Genomic DNA, 19,668 nt, shown 5'->3' with positions numbered 1-19,668 from the left:
TAGAACTCAAGTATTCGGGCAGCGTAGACGGTTCTCAGGTTTCAGGCTATATCTCAGACAATTTGACAATACAGGCAAGAGAACAAATATGCGGGTACGAAGCCGCGAAGGCCCGCAGGCCCCTAGATACGGCCCTGTACACCACGGCCTCTTTCCTGCGGTGAAAAGGAGTGTACACCCCACGCAGAAGTTAAAAATATTGAATGATACTGGTTCATTCCAGCCTTCGATTCCGCGGGAATCGGCTCCGGCGAGACTCGTTTGCTGGGCTCATCCAGTAAGTGGAAAAGCGAACGACGTACAGACACGCAATCCTTCTAGCACCGACGAACACTCGAATTCGATTTTCTAGAAGCTAAAGCCGCCAACAACTTGAGTCACTATCCGCCGACCGTTCTCTAGTTCAAATAAACCGTGCTTATAGTAATCCAGTGTCCGCGTTGCTTGGATCCCGAAGCTGGCGAAACGGCAAACGATTTACGTATTGCTTCAGCGAAGACTGTTTGTTTGGATTGGCCGACGCGTGTTTACCAGAGCTCGGTTCGTCATTTTTCAACGACCATCGGCGGTGACGCGGGGATTTTTCGGTGCCCCCCACCCCGCGATCGAAGACGTTTGCGCGGCCTCTCTCGATGGCAGCAGCACGGTCGCAGGGGCACATCCTGTCCGTTCGTTTCAATGGCAGCACGAAACCGAGCCGTTGCCTGCACAAGCTGCAGAAGTGGCGGATGTAGAATGGGCCGTGGTAGAGGGGCTGAGTATATCGACCTTTGCGGCTCGCAGCGAACGCGCGGAAACCGTTTAATAATACGAAATTTCTGATCGGCCAGGTTCGCGCGATTGTTAAGCCCTGTTCTACGCGGCGCGCAATCAGGAAATTGAAACACCGTGGGGCGGCGTGCCGATCGTGGGAATTCTGGGGGGAATAGGCGTGATTTATAGGAATGCGAGAATGACTCCTCCGGAATTCCGAGGATCCTGCGAACGTATCCAGATATCTTGATCCCGAGGCGATCCCTTCGCGCAGGTGGTTCCTCGAAAACTACGTCGTTATTTACGATGCTAATCGAATATAGTTTCACCTTTGACCCGAGACGCGACCTGACTTTTACTGTCGCTCGCTAGTTACGGCGGCTCGCGCGATGTTCTAAACTTCGTTTAGTTCCACTATGTCTTGCTTATGATGACTGAATTACTCAAATTTAAATTACGAAGGTTTTCGTTTTCATTGTAACTTAATCAATTCGTAATTCAGATTTCTGTTCAATTAAATTACGATTGGAGAACAATTACAAAGCATAAATTAATTGAATTACGTTGTGAAATTGAATTGCGACGTAAATGAATTAAAAAAGTAATTTCAACGTAATTGAATTAAAAATGTAATTGCAACGAAATTGAATTAAAAATGTAATTGAGTAGTAACTGAATAGAGAAAACAAAATTGATTGCAGTAATTACTTTTGTAATCTTCGTACAGCTTATAGATCAAAGAACAGGATGATTAACAGATATGATTGAGAATTTATCGCCAAGTTTTATATAAAAATTGTGTAAACTTGTGTTAAGCTATGTCAGTTTTGAAGAATTAAAAGTTTTGAATCTGTAGAATATTATAAGCGAATGAGTTTTTAAAATTCGAAACAGTAAGGATATTTTATGATACAATTGATATGCAATTATTTTATTAAACCAAGAGAGAAGTATAAAAGAGATTCGACGAAGAACACCGCTCAAAGTTACTGATACGTTTGTGAATTTAGACGAATCCGGACATGATTGCCTCGGAAACTGCAGAAACAGTCTTTCAAATGCTAAAACAGCTATTTCTTTTCGCCTTGAAGCCATTCGACGGCGGCCACAGCCGAGAAGGCTACCAATTTAGATGGCAATTCGAATGAAAATCGTTCCAGCTCCGAAGTTCTATTACTTTATCCGAAGTCTTGGCTTCATGAAACTTTCACAACGTCTGTCTATTAACCCTCGAATTTATCATCCGGTGATTGATACGGTGACCCCGAAGACGCGACAGGCGCTCGGCTCGCCAGTGGGGGATGATCCCGTAGAAAAAAGATGATCGATTAGGTCGTAACGAACGCGATATTTCATTGAGCATTAAGCAGCTCTAGTTCCAACGATAGACTAGGCCACCCTTGTCGTAGGGTTAAGTAGACGTCGGTAAACACTCGACCGGCGGAGTGTCTCTCTCTCCTCCGTACGGACGAAAAAGATGCTGATTTTCATGAGTATGTTTCAGCGTGCTTCCGGTGTATCGATCATCGTAAGTCGAAAGGAGCGGAAACTGACTGTGGAGAAGTTCGTTTGACCGAACTGCTGATGCGACGCTGGCAATAACGAGACGCGGCTGTGGACGTGGAAAAAGCAAAGTGGCTGGAGAGGAAGGGTACGTGTTCGGCAGGACAGTAATTAGCTACTCGCTCACGCTTCATGGAGTGCTTATGGCAGAAATTCTACCGGAAGATGGGCCGCGATATAGCCACCGCGCCGGTTATTTTAAACTTCGTACGTGCCCCGAACAGCTCCAGAAGTCACGGACAACGAATTAATCTCGGGTAAATAGTAGCCTTATCCGGCCGCGAAATTCTAATCTTCAAGATCAAGATAAGGGAACGGTAGCTAGATAAAACAAGACAGCTACTTTTTACGGGTTCGTTAGGTACACGAGCCGTGTACTCGGTACAACTGGACGCGGCCTCTGCACAACAAGACCGATAAATGTTGTCGCGGTTTGATAGCAGTCGAGAATATTGTTTTACGTGCTTTATTTATCACTGTTTTTCATATTCAGCGAAGAGGCAACTTCCAAAACATAATTAATTTGCTAAAAATAGGTTCCGATAGATCGTAAAAAGATTACTGATAAGAAGTTTGAACGATCTGTATCGATCTAATACAGTCTACTAGGATATACGTCGTGGTAGACGCCCACCACGGTTCAATTACATGACAATGTAATTACGATGTAATTGAAATGTAATGTGATTAAATTACGATACTACGTTAGAGAATACAATTGAATTGAAAATGTAATTACAACGTAATTGAACCACCAATTTAGCAGTGTACGTATAGAGAAGACGAAATTTGCAGCAATTATGTTTTTAATCTCCGTACAACTATTTATATTATTATTTACTTATGTCTGCTTATATAACTTATTTAATTAAAAAGAAAGAAATGTCTTCTTCAAGCACAGGGCCAACAGTTGCTGCGTTAAATAGAGTAATTAGTCCCAATGTTTCATCACTTTGTATTGTATTCGCAGCGTTGATTGCTACAACACGAATAAATACGTTCGAGTCGTTGCTAGTCTCTGAGAAAATTCTCCGAACGCGAAGGTTCTAAGTTCTGCCACGCAGTGAAATCCACAAGAACCTCGCGGCTTGTCAATGCCTATTTGGACATTGACAGTGTCTATTCAGATAATCCATAAGAGGACATGTCCTATTTAACAAAGACTGTTGCCGGAACGAGCCAGTGGACGTGTTAATTCTCAAATAGCGAGCATTCGGCAGAAATCAATTTAGCTACATCATAGTTCTATCCCCGGATTTGCATAATACATAGAACGAATAGAATTCGGCAAGAGATTCACGAGGCTCGAATGCGGCGAAAACCGAGCCGCGGTTCGGTGAAACAGAACAGTGTAAGTGGGCGCGCATTGTCCGTTATGAAACCTCACGCGCGGTGTGTCTTTTATGATCCGCCAATATGCGGACAATGGACGAGGATGATCACCGCATTCAACGAGGGAGAATTAAAGCCAGACCAGTCTGGCCGTGGTCCGCAGAACTCGGAGCCGCGACTTCAAGACTCATTTTATTATCGTCGCAGCCGGGCACTCGTTGAGCTTTCTGCCTACGTTTCTCTTCGAGTATTATAACTATATTCCACGGCCCTTTCAAATGTATTTAAAGGAACTTTGGGCACCGGTGACGACGAGAGCCGTGCACGTAGCATCGTTGGCGTAACTCTGCGTCGGCGTGGGATCGACATCCGAAGTATCTGAATACAGGGTACGCGAGAGCAACGCGAATTGGCTGCACACCGTGTGCACCGGGTCTGACGCGGTGGCAAAGGGCGTGGGGGTTGAAAGGGCACAGGTGAAAACTGCACGCGCTCGCGCTGCGGCGAAAGTCCCTTCGAGCTTGCCTTTTACGAGCGTAAAGTGAAAAATCCAGCCGACGGGCTATTCCTATACAGAGTCGAGTAAACAAGCAATGAAAGGTAAGCCCTTCAGGACTGCCGGGTAGAATCCAATTGAAGATCTTTTAGAAAGCGGTTTCTCCAAGCACGAGATGGAAAGTCTACCTCACAGGTTAATTCTGTGCAGCACACCCAGTTAATAAATAATGACACTATCGGAAGTAATCGTACTGAAAATCTTTTTCCAATATTTTTCTTCGCAGCACAAGGTGAAGAATCCAGCTGGGACAGACTGTATTTATATAGACTCGTGTAAACAAACAATGAGAGCGCAGATCCTTCAACCTTTTCTAGCGTGACGTTTTGGTTCCTCAAGAAAACAAAACAAAATACAAATTCTTCAAGGAAAGAGTAAAAGATAGAAATTAAGTGAAGGTAAATTGTTTCATTTAATAAGTTGAAATTCATTGTAAATATTGTAACAATATTGCGAAAATTCTTCTTACGACTTCACAATTTTATATTTCAGGTACCCGCAGTTTGCTTATAGCGATTTGAATTATTTTAAAAAAAGAGGCGATAGAGATAGGAATCGCAAAGGGTTGGAAACTAACCGAAGTCACGGAAGGCAGATGGATACATTCAGAGTACCTGATTACCTACATCCTGTTCATACAGAACGTATGTTACTGAAAACATACTTCTCTCATCCTCGCGTCACGTACAACTGACCCGTAGTCAAAGTTTTACACATCGACTCTCTTTCTCACATCTTCTAGAGCTTTCGGTTCGCCACGAAAAGACGATCACCCTTCGCCACGCAATCATCCCTCGAGACTGTCGGGAAGAGTCGGAAAATCCTCTCTCTCGAGAAAGCCTTTTACAAAAATCCATGCAAGCGGGAATATGTCTCCGTGCGTGAGAAAGAATGAAAGTGAGTTCGATAGACCCTTCCAGGCCAGCGGCAAGAAAGAGATTCGCGGAGGGTCGTCGAAGAGGGTGGTTGAACGAGGAACGCTCCTCCGGCCGGTGTCTCCCGGAGCTCGTTGCACTTGGCGTCGGTTCGTACGTCCCTGATCGGGCGCGCGGGGTCTATAAGCGTCGGCCTAAAAATATTTCGTCCACGCGACGGCATTAATTCGACCGGCTGCGAGAGGCGGGCATCGTCGAACGACTTTTGCAATCGATCGGTCGCCCGTCGAAGCGCGGCCGAACGTTAAAACCGAGTCCCGGTCGGTGGCTGGCCGGATGACGGCCCGTCGGCAACCCCGACTGATTCCGGCCAAATTTCAGCCTGGCGGCAGGTCGCTTAACCTTTCGAAAAATATCGTGGTTTCTCATGTTGACTGGGACCGGCGTGGCGCGTCGGCAAAGGCCAAGGCGACGAAGGACAAAAGCGAGAAGCGGAGGAAGGATCGCGGAGCGGCTCGGGCCTGGGCCTGCGCCGTTCTCGACCGACACGTATAAATAAAGAGAGTTCGGATAGCGGCGCGGGGTTGCCGGATCTCGGCAATATTGATCCGCGGAGCGGAGACACGCTCGGCAGCCGGGGGTCACGCTCGTCGACGTGGCAACGCCGCTCTTTTCCCAGCTGATCGAGCTCGACTCGCGTCTGCCCGACGCTCGACCGTGTCCTCTCTGTCTCGCCGCCCGGTTTCTTTGCGTTCTCCTCCGGCCCCGCGCCTCCCCCCCTCTCTCCTCCCTCGCTGGGACAGAGAGGGGGAGGTCGCCCTCTGCTCTCCTCTCGCCGGTCTCTCTCGCTCTCCCGGAGCGCCTCTCTCTTTCGGCTCCGCTGGCAACTGGCAACCAACGCTTTTATCGGATCGGTCGCCGCGAACCGCAGAGGCCTTTCCTTTCTTACATCGCTTGGTTCCGTTTCGCCTCGAATACGAGAACACGTTTCCTTCCAGCCAGCTCGCGAACAACATTACGTAATCAAGAAAGGCGTTTTGAGAACCGAGCCAGCCGGCGATCCGCGTTCCCTTTCGAAAGGACTCGGGAATCGGGGGACTCGACGATTCCCGCGCCATGATTCTGCCTGTGTTATGGTTCCCTTTCGGAAATGACCATCAATCACTTTGTTCTAAAATTCTAAGATGAATGTCGTGCGCTTTCGCAGAGCTAATCGGCAGCCAACACCCGATCCAATTGTTGGATATCAAAATATACTGGCGCATCGACGTCAGATATCTTTACGCTTTGTATGTTAATTATAGATTGCGGATTTGATGCATTTGTTACGACAATATTTAGTAAATTGAAACAGTAGAATGGTTGCTCGAATGATTCATGGTAGAAATCGGTTTTTAATTAGCTCGTCTATGTTGCAATCATTCGTTTTGCGCAGAAGTCTGCTAGCTACTTAATAATACATTCTACTATTTCCCTAATCGCTTAGTAATTTCTGAAAACGTAGATTAAGCTACATACTAATTGCAAATTAATTGTATATTTCATTATATATTAATTCTGCTACAATTACAAACAAATACAACATTTAAGCCAGGATAATGATAAAAATTACACTCGAATATTACTTATAAATTATGATAGAACCGTGCTCGACCATTTGTAGTCTCATTAGCATACAATCACTGCTTAATGTTCTGGTAGTCCGACAAAATAGGACAAGTCGTCGTTTCCAGAAAAAAATTGCGTTGTTTGTAAGACGCATATAATACACGATTTGTTATTCTAAGCAGCTGTCAGCACCTGATCCTACGTTGCACTTTGAATACATCTTACTACGTGACTAATAACTTTGACGTGTACTCGGTTCCCCACCAGAGGCTTTTGCAGCCTTTGCAACATGTTTTTATCGAATGTTGCACGATGCCTGAATAATCTAAAGGAACTTGGAAATTCTAATTAAACAGGAAGAACACAGATAATGCTCATTAACGTGTCTTTAAAGTTTTAGAAAATTAAGATATTTAAAACACGCCACATTGTCAACTAAAAAATTAATGTTAAGTAGGACATTAAAAAATATATTAGCGAAACTGCTTTATAAAATGACAAATGATCCGAAGTTTCGAGCAGCGTTATTTTTGTGAGAAAGGTCCACTCTGTTCGAATGTAAATAGACACGATTCTTCGTACCCGCGTAGCTCGCCACAAAAGCACAAAGGCCCGCAGTCCAATAATTACGTTTCACGGGATATACAGAGCGCGGCCAAGCCGTGCGCCGAGACAAATTGCAGGCGCTAATCGTGGCCGTTCGAAAAAGAAAGGAACCAATGGACTCGACCTTCGCATCAATTACCAGCACTCGATCCGTTTTAGAGGACAGAAGTACGCCGCGTCCTTTGACAGAACCATCCCCTTTCTCGCGCGCCGTTGCGCCTTTGACTTTCCCAAAAACCCGAGCGTGCCAATGCCGGGATTACGTAAGCCTACAGTATCTTTAGAAATGTTTTGCCGATGAAAAAACAATGTCCACCGGGCACGAGAACGCCCGAGGATGATGTCAATGAGGCACGCCGTGCCTTCCTAGGTTGGAATTGCAGATTCTCCGGTTACACGGAAGTCGTCTGCTTATACATACTCGCTCTCTCTCGCTCTTCCTCTCTCAATCTGCGGGTCGATAGTTCTTTCACAGAAACGCAACAGTGATCGTGCGCTGTCGGCGTGTTTCAAGCGCGGCACGATTAAATGCAATTTGCCTGAGCTCTGTGAAACGCCATCAATCTCCTTAGGCCATTTCTTTTGCGGGGATTCCCGCCATCTTCCCTGCGTCCCACTTATCGCGACACTATTACGAAACACCTGTTCGTCGATAATTCCGTGTCCGTTTCCCTTTCGGGCTTTCCTCCGATCCGTAACTAGAACTAGACCAGCCGAACACACCGGGCGATCTATTTCGAATTTCTTTGTGCCTCAGTTGATCGTAAAGAAGCTTCACGCTGCGTTCTTTATGCTAGCGAGAATTATCGTTGATGTACAGCAATGATTTTTATTCTAAGACCGGGTTTTAGACTTTTTATAGCAATTTTTCTTTGGAAAAATTAATTGAAGCGTTTTTTGAGGTGAGAATATTTTGTATGGTTGATGAGTATGTGTAATGATAATTAGACTGTGGATTTTGAGGTGGTGGAACAAGATTGTACGACGAGATAGTTGAACAAAACAGGGCAATAAAATACTTGAACAAGGTAGTCAATAGAATAAATCAGTGTAACAAGACAATTGAGTAAAATAGTATAGTGTAACGATACAGCAAGACAGTAGAACAAAATAGTAGAGCTAAACCAGTAGAGAACAAAACAGTACATAAAGACAAACAACAATTCAGTACAACTTAAAAACACCCTCGCATCGTAATTCCACCTGATTGAAATTATTATCTCTCTCTCTCTCATCTCGCCATTAACATAGACAATTTTCTATCCTGCATAAAAATTCATCAATAACACTCCTATAAAATGCCCCTCCCATAAATCATCTCACTTCTACAGAACGCATCTCTTAATCGACATCCTACGATCGTCCATATCATCGCAAAGAATGCAACAGCGTGCATCACACAATAATAAGTGCTAAAGCATCGTGCACACCGTGCGTGTACATCATCGCCCGCATCGTTTCATTTCAGGAAACTACGAATCTTTCCAGCGGCGAAGTGACGCATCCTCCTCGGTAAAATTCCAAACTTTGAAAACAAGTCAGAAGTCAGAGAGATAGGAATTTATTATCAGGAAATTTCGTTTCACATTTCACGATGCTCGTTTCATTGAATTCGCGCGAAGTGGATCGTAGACGAATTTTTCAACCAAACAAATCGATTGAAAGTAGCGAGTGAAAGAGCGGTCTCGTGGGTGGCGTAAAAATTGAAAACCGAAGCGGCACTGTGTGCACGGTTGTCCCGGAGGTGAATGGGAGGATCTCGTAGTCCTCGCGAGGGTAGCAAGCAGGGAGGATGTGCCGGGCGATCGATGCTCCGCGTCTGCAGCCCTCGGAGAGTTCCTGGGTGTCCTGCGGAACAACGCACCGTGCCGAATCGCCGACCGATTATGCGCCTTTTTTCACCTCGACGGAAGAAAAACGAGGACGGGAAGTGGCTGGCTGGCTTGGCTATGGCTGGTTGGTTGGCAGACATAATGGATCTCGAGGAGAAAACCGGATGGGTCCTGCCCCTGTACCGACGTGCTTCCCCCCCCGTGGCCATGACCCGCAGAAGCGAGCGGTGCAGCCGGAGAGAAGGGGAGAAAATTGAGTTTTCGTGGCCTTCGCGCGCTACCTACGGGAGAGAAGTTCGCCGATCAAGGTCGAACGCTGAATCTCGTTAGAACGGATTTCTCTGGCCGGGGGAGAGAGAGAGATCTACGTGGTGACCGTAACCCGAGGCTGTTGGCGAGACCGGCAATCGTGAATTTTCGTACGACCACGGGGGACCCCGTAACTCGATCGGGCCGTTCGCGAAACTAGCCACGGCCCCCGGAGGCGTTCGATAAAGCGCGATAAACGACGCCGGACGCTTCTGCAACGTTGTTAAATCCGGTTTACGACCGCGTGAAATTCGACGTCGGTTATAAAAAAGAGTCGCGTGGGCGCCCGGAGGGTGGCGGGCGGGTGGGGGGGGGGGGGCGAGGAAAGTGACGCTTTATCAGGCCTATCGGTATGCGGCAACTGGAGAATATGGACGGGCGCGTTGTGTATGTTGACGCGTGTGTTTCGTTATCGCGGATCCGAGCTACGGGCTGCACGATTTTCTACGCGGATGCGCGGCGTTGTCGGCCGATTTTTTTGAAACGGCCGCGTCTTCGAAATACGTTTGACATGGCCGGCGCGTGCTCCGGCTCCATGGATAATTCATGATCATTTTATTGGGAACGATAGCAAGCCGCTCGCGGCTCGATTCGACCCACGTGTTCTCAGACTTTAGTCGATGCGATTGCGGTTATTTTCTCAGAATTTCTGCAGTCGGCAGGAAAATATTCATATTCGACGCTGCCAGTCTCTGGCCGAACAATTAGGGTCATTCATAATTTTTCGCGTTAATAATTTGTATTAACTGCTAAAGCACGTACGTATTATTCATCTACAATAGATGATTCAAACATAGACGATTCACACAATAAATATTTAATAACATAATCCAATACTACTGCCTAACAATAAATGAATAATTTATCAGTCGGATATTGTTATCATATCCAGTGATACGATGACACGTAGCTCACTTTAATCAAATCATGAAATGAAAATGTCAATGACAAATAAAAGATCGAGAAAACAGAAGTGAAGGTGAAGAATTGTACACGAAAGCATCGCAGACATTTTTATGAACGCTCATATTATTGCAACTGTCATTCCCGACGACTTTTATTGGCGTGATTCAACCGGCCGTTATTTTGCAATGCGATATACTCTTTCTTGACTCGTGGTAAAAGTCAAGCGACAGCTGTACTTCGCATTCGACAGCTGTACAAAATATTCGTCTTCGTTTATCAATAAAATTATCTGAAACTCGTTGGAGATATAACAAATTAATTTCATCCGAAATGCGATCAAGAACATCGATCTTTGAGCTAAAAACTGTCGCCGGAGCGCGGTCGCGGCGACGTTTTATTTATTTAACAGTACCATCACGATCGCCTTGGCTCTTCGCATTTTGCGGCGGTCGATAAAGAAATATCTATTAGAATTGCATAATAATGACGTTGATAGTAATAATAACGCTTTATCTGAACGTCACTGTGAATGCCTTGCGAATCGAAGACGTTCGACATTTAACCCACGCCCGTCGTACGTCACCTATCTGCTTATTCTTTGATTGTTTCTAATCAGAGAGATATATAATATAGGCTGTTAAGAATTAAATATAGATAAAAATTACAGTCGCGAACTGTTCACTTATCGCTGATTTAAAAAGAAAAAAGATAAATGAAACGTTTCCAAATTGATTCGATTCCAAAAACCAGACCTACCCCTACCTATTTTCCAATTGTTTCTAACCAAGGAAAAATAAATAAAACGTATTTACCTATTTTTTAATAAAAACACAAATCGACCATAAAAATATTTACTCAACTGAAAAAAATATTCTCTGATTGCTTCCAGTCCATGAAACGTGACTAGAACGCAGAGAAAAATCGCATCGGATCCAAAAATTATGCTGCAGACGTCAGCGGACAGGGTTCAACGATACGGAATGAAGTTCAAAGCGTGAAAATTGTCGAACGACGCACGGCGACTATTATCCAATGTTGTTCGCCGCGGCCGGTCCCCGTAACGACTAAATTGCAGCATTCTCTCGCCATTCTCCTCGCTCGTCCCCCTTTCTCCTCTCTCTCTCTCTCTCTCTCTCAATCTTTCTCTCTCGGCTCCGGGACACGTGTCGCGCGGAAAATTCGCGCAACCGAAATTACACGGTATTCAAAACCGAACACTGGTGTCCGCCAAAGTTATCGGCAAGGTCGCACCGATAATCGTGCACGTGGTCGACGCGGGGACAGGTGTCTCGCGCACTCTCGTTAGCCCGTACGACGCGACGCTAATTAAACGGGCTAGAGTTCTTCCTCGACGATTAGGGTGCTGCCGGCCGAGAACACGTTTGTTTTAATAAACATTCGGCCAACGCGACCAAACGCATTCGTGCCAGCCTAATTCGGCGGGTGCACGCGACGTGCATAAAACGAATTAGCGCGAGAGGGAAGGGCGGCGTGTAATAGTGTTAACCGTTCCGATTCGAGGACCGATTGACCAGGTGACAATGCAATTTTTAGCCCGAAACGACGTTACGCCGGGGCTCGAAACAACCTCGTTTAAGCCGCGGACAGGGGACGCGGAACAACGCCAGGCATTTATAATTGATGTCTGGTTCTTGTGCGCGGCGTTGCACAGGAAGGTCTCTGTGTGTGCGCGGGACGCGGCGCATCGATTGTCGAGCGAAGTTTCCCGCGCACGGCCGACCCCCCCGGACGGTTGACTTAAGGCTGCTATTATCGGAGGAATCAGTCGCGGAAGACCGCGAGCCTACGTGGACAGGAATACCGCGGGCTTTCTTCCGCGTAAAAAGCTGTTGATACGACGCCAAGGTCGTCGCGCGGTTTTTATAGAAAATCGCTACACCGGCTGCGGAATTACGCCGCCGCCATGTTCTTTTCGGGCCGTTCGACGACCTCTGACTCCTCTCTCCCTCTCTCTCTCTTTCTCTCGCGATGGTAATAGGTCACGCCGACGACCGGGGTCATTTTTCTATGATATAGTTCCCTGCGACGTAACAGCCCCCCGGGTGGTTAAAACGGTCGCGCATGACCTTTCGACGGCGACGAAACGGCAAGATTTCAACTGCGATGTTAACCCTTCCATGATTTTTTATAGCGATCCATAAACTGGGGACTTTACGAGTTTAGGGCGAAATTCGGTGGTTGCAGTTTCAAATATTTCAACGCCAGCTTTCCGGAACTCGTCAGCATGGTTTCTGCTTTACGATCGTGGTAGATATTGCAATGATTTTTGTCAAAAATCAGAATAAATGACTTATTGTTATTTTTGTAAACTAATATAAAGCAGCTGGCTTTAATAGTGCTAAAATGCCAATGTGTTATTTTTAATCCACTAAAGCGATTCAAGAATGAACAAACTTGCTACTTGGTTTCTATTTTTATTCTGCATATAGTGATCAGTATTTTTTTTAAACTGAGAAAATTAGATTACGTAACGAAGACTTTAATAATGACAATAACGAAGAGTATACCTTGATCTTTCGTTCCATGCATTTTACATGATCGAAGTATCGAACGGTGAAATAAACGTCAGTTCTCTAAAATTCAATTTCTCGACTTTAGTATTTTCCCGTGGTTAATAATTCGAAGTAGGTTAAAAAGCACAATTAAATGTTTCAAATAACCGTTCAAGAACGAAATACAAGTTCAGACGATACCGTTGTACCTGTCAGCGGGTATATTTCAAGTACTTATGCGATTATTAGTGACCTCAAAAGTTGCTGGCAGAGCATAGCAAAGTAATATTTCAACGGTAACACAAAAATATCGACAGTGACTGATGTTTAAACTGAGTTACATTGGCAAATTCGATAGGATCGTGCGTATCGGTCGTAATTATAATACGCTATTGTTTGTAATATTTATTTGACGTCTAAATATACGCGTTTAACATTCACTTCTGTATTTCGAATATACCGGTTTACCGAACGTCGACTGTCGGCTGCCAAGTTTCAGAAAGGACCGACGGAACCTTGAATTGTAACCGCGAGGCACTGTCCATTGCAAGGAGTGAATGATTGGAAAAGATATACGAAAATAGAACACCTTTGGACTAACCCTAATTCACAGTCCGATAGAATAATGGAAAATCGTTTAAAAATGATTCGCTCCCTTTCAATTTTTCAGTTCGTTCGTGCACCATGTTTGCACCTTTATTTGAAGGATTATTTAATATAGTATTTATAAGAGTTTAGAGCAAAATTAATAATAATTCCCTCCTCCCCTTAAACATTATTCTCATAAATTAAAGGTTATTTTTAATTTAGGACTGTTATTACTTTTACTAGGCTTTTAAAAATTCTTAAAATTTTCAATTTTACTTCAAAGAGAAATTATGATCCTAAATCCTTCTTAACCTTTTTTTTATTAGCGATGAATAGACAAGACTTTACCATCCTGTACTTTGAATTTCTAACTGCCGTCTTGTGGATCGAACATTGTGGAAGGTACTAAACTATGAAAAGGTTGAAACCGTTAAGCTGTTCCCTACCGAAGAAAGGTCTCAAAGCATCAATTCTCTGCTGACGACAGCACAGAGAACTGTCAAAATGGTCTATCGAGCCCTAGAACCCAAGGTGCAGCAGGCCTGACGGAGGGCTCTCGGTTTATGGTCGCTTAAATGGCACACCCTCGCTCTGCAACCAAAGGTGCACAATTCGAAGAATCGTTCGGGGCACTTTGATTTACCAGTTTTCTTATTATTCTCTCGAGGGATCACTTTCGATTCTCGTTCGACCGTTAACGAGCAAGTCAATTACGCCGCTGGCACCGGCTTTCGAAACGATTTTTCGTGGCTGCGAAAACGATGACTGCACACGGTAACCCGGCCCCGCGTTCTAGATCGATGTTACGCGATAATAGAACGATGTCCGTAAGATTTCAGGCGAAACTAATGGCATTTGCTCTGGGGAATCTCCTCGTTGAAACGCACGACAGCGTCGATCCCGATGCTGTCAACGAGGCCCGCTTATTGGCAGCTCCGGGGATGTCGGCTGATGCTCCAGAAATAAAATCTCTGTATCGCAATTATTAATCTGTCTGGAAAACGACGATCCGGGTATTTAGGTTAGAGCGGGTTTTTTTTATTGCGAGTTCTGGCCGAGCGATTCAATGGCGGAGATTTAACTTTCAGAAATAGTAATTATAGTTTGTTGCAGCGTGATTGACTCGACGAAGCACTCATCATAGATCGTTCATCACTAGGATCGTTTTTTAAAGAAGAAACAATATTTTTGCTAATTAAAATACTGCATGTCTTTTGCTCCTCTGTTATTTTTCTTTAAGATGACTTACTGGTATGCGAAACTTTATAGACAAATTCGTGACATTTTAATCTGGCAATTTCCGAGCAATAATTATTTATTCAAATTATCCTCTATTAATGCAGAATTTAATAAAACAACTCACTCCTGTGTAAAACAATTTATAACGTTTCGAAGGATCAGTCTTCTTTTTCAACGAATTGTATAATATACGAAGATGGAGCTCTGCCAATTATTCATTGAAACTGAAAGTCTAGTCACTTCAGCCAGCAGCGTTGTTTTGTGAATTATCCTCGAAACTCTGAAGTATAAAGTATCGTGACGAAATTTACGAGGACTGAAACTGAACAAAATTTAGCGACTTCATCGGGCAACATTGTTTTTCGAATTATCCTTGGAAACGCAGAGTACGATGAACAAATTTATGCGGACTTAATCCAAACGAAATTCGACAACTTCGAGGAACGATATCGTCTTTCAAATTACTCGAACTGATCGAATTAAACCGATGTTTACAGAGCGTTTGGGGAGCGTCGGGTAACCTGGAATCAGTGCTTGGGTTCCTCGAAGTCCTGTCGAAAGATAGAGCGTGAGCGAGTATGTGTGCAAGAGAGAGAATCTATAAAACACACAACGCCACGCTAAAATTTATGAGAACTATAAGCGAACAAGATTTAGCAATTTCAAGGAACAATCTTATTTTTCGAATTGCCCTATGAAGCATACAGTGCCGTGACTAACAGCGAACAAAACTTAGCAATTTCAAGGAACAATTTTGTTTTTCGAATCGTCCTATAAATCATAGCGTATCGTGACAAAAATTTACGAGGGCTAAAATTGAACAAAACTCGGCGGTTTCATTTATCGAATTGCTCTATAAAACATGCGGCACGATGACAAAGATTTACGAGGGCTAAAACCGGACAAAACTCTCGGCAGTCTCGAGGAACGATTTCGTTTTTAGAATCAGCCCGCGAGGATCGCGAGCGCATCGCCGCCAATTTCCGGTGCCCGAACTCGAAGAAAGTCGAACTGCCGTAATAAGACACGTATATTTCGTGGCACAACGGAGTCGTGGCATGCTTGCCGGAGTTATGGCCGTGTAAACGGTGCGGCCGAGCGGCAACATTAAAAATTGTTCGACTGCAGTCGTTCGATCGTCAAAGGTCGCGCCGCGACGGGCGTCGTCGTTTCGATCGAAAAACGGGCGACTCGATCGTTCGGTCCCCGGCCAACGGTACATCGTACGCTCGATTCAAAACGGGACACCGCTAATGTACTAACCCGAGTCAAATCATAACAAGCGGTACAAAGCTCGTCATCGTCCCACTCCCCTGCGCGCCGGTCTATTGATTCAAGCGCGTAGCAAACGTGATTGCGAGCCCAGGTGTATGGGGGGGGCCGAACTTTCCCACCAAAAACACCCGGGGTTTTTTTTTTTTTCGATCGTAGTTCCGTAACGGTACTCGCGATATCGCGAACCGTGTCCCGGAACCACGACTTCCATTATGCAACGTCTCGGAATTACTAAATCCGACAGGATGGCCGACGGCGGATCTCCCGAGACCGGCACCCGCCGAAACCGAAACGAAACGGTTTCGTAGCAATTTTCAGCAAGAAAGTCGTCCACAACGCGGTAAAAGTCCCGTGAAATCTGCAACGCTGCTTGGTTTACACGAAAATCGTATTTCTCTCGAAACTGCGTGCGGTGAAATCGCGCGTTAATCGCGTCGGTCATACCATAGCTCTATTAGCAAACTCTCACGATTTTGTCAGCGCAGCTCTAGAATGATTACGATGGGATTTCGCGTTCTATTAAAAGAGTCCGGGGAAACGACACTTTTCCATTAAAATTCAATGAAGATTACGCGGCGAGCAAACGTTGTATAATCGAATCTGCGAAACAGCCGGCTGGGTTTTGTAACGGCGTAGATCGCCGCCGCGATTCCTTATCAGCGTTTAAACACTCGGTGTTTAATAATCCGACGATAGACCGAGGAGTCTCATGGCGAAATTGGCGAGCAGAGTGTAGAACGAAAGCGCATTTGCATTTTACGTGTTGCCCGACTCCTCTTCCTTTTATTTTCACCGTGTAAACGCGGGTTCATCGATTTTGTGAAATATGAAAGCACGGTTTGATGAAACGAGGACTTTGTTTATACTGGAGGATGTTATTCGGCTGAAACAGTCTCGAATAAATCAAACTGCATGGGCACCGTTCAAATCAATTTACAAATGGACTTGTATTAATATTTCAATCATTTTTGGCAAACAAGGAAACGATTTCAATAAAACGAGCTCTTGGTTAAAATGTTATGAAATCGAGATACTCTGAAGTAAACAAAACTGGTATTGAATATTTCAAATCTATCGTTTTTAGAAATAAAAAAAAGAACTTTTAATAAAAATATAACTCGAATGGTCATTGTTAAAATAAATTTACAGCACGTCTCTGCACTCAACGCAAATTGAAGGAGTAACGTGTCAAATCCATCATTGTTTAGGAAACAGAAAAGCAGTTTCAACGAAACGAGAGCTCGATTAAACGGAGAGGTGTGGTTGCATCGAAGCAGCATTTAAAAGAACAGCTTCCACCGAATAATTACCAGAATGAATGGAGGCCGAGTAGCCTCCAGAGGGCGACGTATCTCGAACATCGCGCGGCGGAAAGTGGAAAAACCGCGTGCGTAGAGGCAGCCGTTCGATCGCGAAGGATTATTTAATTCGCCTAATGGACGGGACGGCCGGGCTATTCCCTGAAATCTGCTCGATCTATCCTTGAACGGGCAATTCCGTCCGCATTCGATGGCGACTTAGCCTCTAATGAGTTCTGGCCAATAAAAGCGCGGCGGCCGTTAGACGAAGCCGAAAGCGACCACCAGCCAGCAGCAGAGCGGTGTGCAACGGAGACGAGCCGCGCGCGCGCGCTCTTTCTCTTTTTGCGAAACGAGATTCGAAAGGCTCGCGCGACAGCGGTAACCCAGCCAACGGTTTGCTTACCAGGGCAGAAATTCGTCGGATAAAAATCGCCTAATTAATAACCGGCGGAGGAGCGCGCGATGGGCTCTCCGTGTTTCCTGGCGCACCGCCGGCCGGGATCCTCGTTTCGTTTCGTTACTCAACGTGCGCGATTGCACGCAACGGATCATTCCCGGCATTCCTCGCGAATTCTAATTGCTTCTTGACACGTGTCCGCGGAAGACCGTGCGAAGTATGCCTCTCGGGTATGTTAAAGGCCCGTAGCGGGGGAAGGGATAAGGTATTTCCCGTGTTTTCGATCAGCACGATAGTTCCATGCCCGGGTTCGGACGCCGAGTTTCGAAGTCGGATTTTCGCTGACAGCCCGGCAGAGAGTTCCTAATTTAGTGTTCGACCGGAAAGCTGGCGGTTTTCTCCCTTAGCGAGGCCTTGGCAGACCGACCGTTCAAAAGATTGATTGGAAACAAGACAACGTTTGTTGGCCATCGATTTAACACCGGGCCTAGATGTTGCTCCGATACCCGTCTAAAAGGAGACACCATCGCGCGTTTCCTTCGGCGCTTACGTAACAATTGTTTGTCTAAGTTAAACCGGGAATGCACACGTTTTCTAGAAAAGGTGATCGAAGTGGTAAGGATAGCAAACAGGTTCAAAGATCATCGTGAAAGCAAACGATCGTTATATCGTGCCAACTTCTGCGACGAGGCGATGATCAATAAACATTCGGCAGGAAAAAGTTTCGTGGCGAAGACGAATTTACAATCGCGACGGGGATAAATCAATACTCCTGCCAACAGGGTTCGTGCGTTCATAAAGAAAAGACGAAGTAGTCTGGATCTGAACTGTCGCGAGTCCGCTCAAGTTCGGAGACTGATTGGCCTCAGCGATCAGATGTTTCAACGCGATAAAGCCTAGTTTCGCAACTTATCGCGCTCTGTGAAACGTAACTGCGTTATCTGTTGTCCCGGTAAACGTCTGTCGCATTATTTACGATGATATTACGGTATGCGAGATTTATACACCTGACCTGTGTGCATGCGATCCCGCGGTGCAGTTTTTTCTACGATACAAAAAAAGTCGATGGAAGAAGTGTGCGTGTCGTTGCTGCGGTAAACGGAAAGAACAGGATGCCTAAAAATAAATTATCATATCGTTGTTGCATGACATTTGTACCCGGGGCTCGGCATCCCGCCGAAGGAGCCCGGAGTCACACTCGATATCGAATTCACAACTTCTGTGTAGCAAACTGTGCTTAGCAGTCTCGCGTGACACGCAAAGTGCGTGCCAATTGTTTCTGCGCGATGCAAACAATTCCGTGGGAAGCTGTATCGTCTGTCATCGCTAGATTACGGTACTACTCGCATTCGTCGGATACGCGAACGTTCAGAATGCGAAGCTACGAGTCATGTACAAGCGTTCCTTTTACAATTTTCGATACGAGGAAAATCATCGCGCTCCTTATCCACGTGACAGAGTCGTTAAACAGATTTCGAATAGTCATAGCGTTAATTCCACTGACTCTGCAACGTTTCAACGATATTTTCATCCATCTTTGATGTATACGTGTGCTTATCGTAGTAATTTTACGATCATTTGCAACGCTGAGAAGCCAACAAAGGAAAAGTGATGAAACTTGGAAAATAATTTTTAGTTCGAAGATTGAAAGATTTCACGGTTTAGCCAATTATTTAATTCCTAGTGTTCACGTTTTGATCATTTGTCTACCGATATCTAAACGTCTGTACTTTTACTTGAAATAATATAAATTATTAATTAAATATAAAAATATTAATTATATTATCTTGTTATAGTTTCATTTATTTTATTCATTTATAATAAGTACCATTATTTCAAAAACACTTAAAATGGATTTACTAGCTTTGGAATAAATGGAATAAAATTAATCGACCGGAAATACAGGGCAAAGTCATCAGCTTTGTGGCAGATTATCTTGCCCGGCACGATTACCGATAGACAGAAGGAAGCATTCCGTTATCAGCCGGCGGTCGGGTTAGTCAACAGAATTTACT

The 19,668-nt window shown here is 44.9% G+C and overlaps 1 protein-coding gene and 1 long non-coding RNA gene across 3 annotated transcripts in view; one reads left to right on the top strand and one right to left on the bottom strand.

Annotated features, from left to right (window-relative positions):
- Window positions 1-19,668, bottom strand: part of Ndf (Nucleosome-destabilizing factor) — a 47,392-nt gene that overhangs the window by 8,356 nt on the left and 19,368 nt on the right. The gene's annotated exons all lie outside the window — the stretch shown is intronic.
- Window positions 3,766-6,956, top strand: LOC144475938 (uncharacterized). The gene is made up of 3 exons (XR_013494939.1): window positions 3,766-4,602; window positions 4,697-4,848; window positions 4,947-6,956. It is a non-coding gene; the product is annotated as an uncharacterized LOC144475938 (long non-coding RNA).

This window comes from Augochlora pura, chromosome 10, assembly GCF_028453695.1.
Source record: "Augochlora pura isolate Apur16 chromosome 10, APUR_v2.2.1, whole genome shotgun sequence".
In the NCBI taxonomy this organism is placed as follows: Eukaryota; Metazoa; Arthropoda; class Insecta; order Hymenoptera; family Halictidae; genus Augochlora; species Augochlora pura.
The sequence above is the reverse complement of the archived record's forward strand: the minus strand, read 5'-3'. Positions and strand labels throughout refer to the sequence as shown.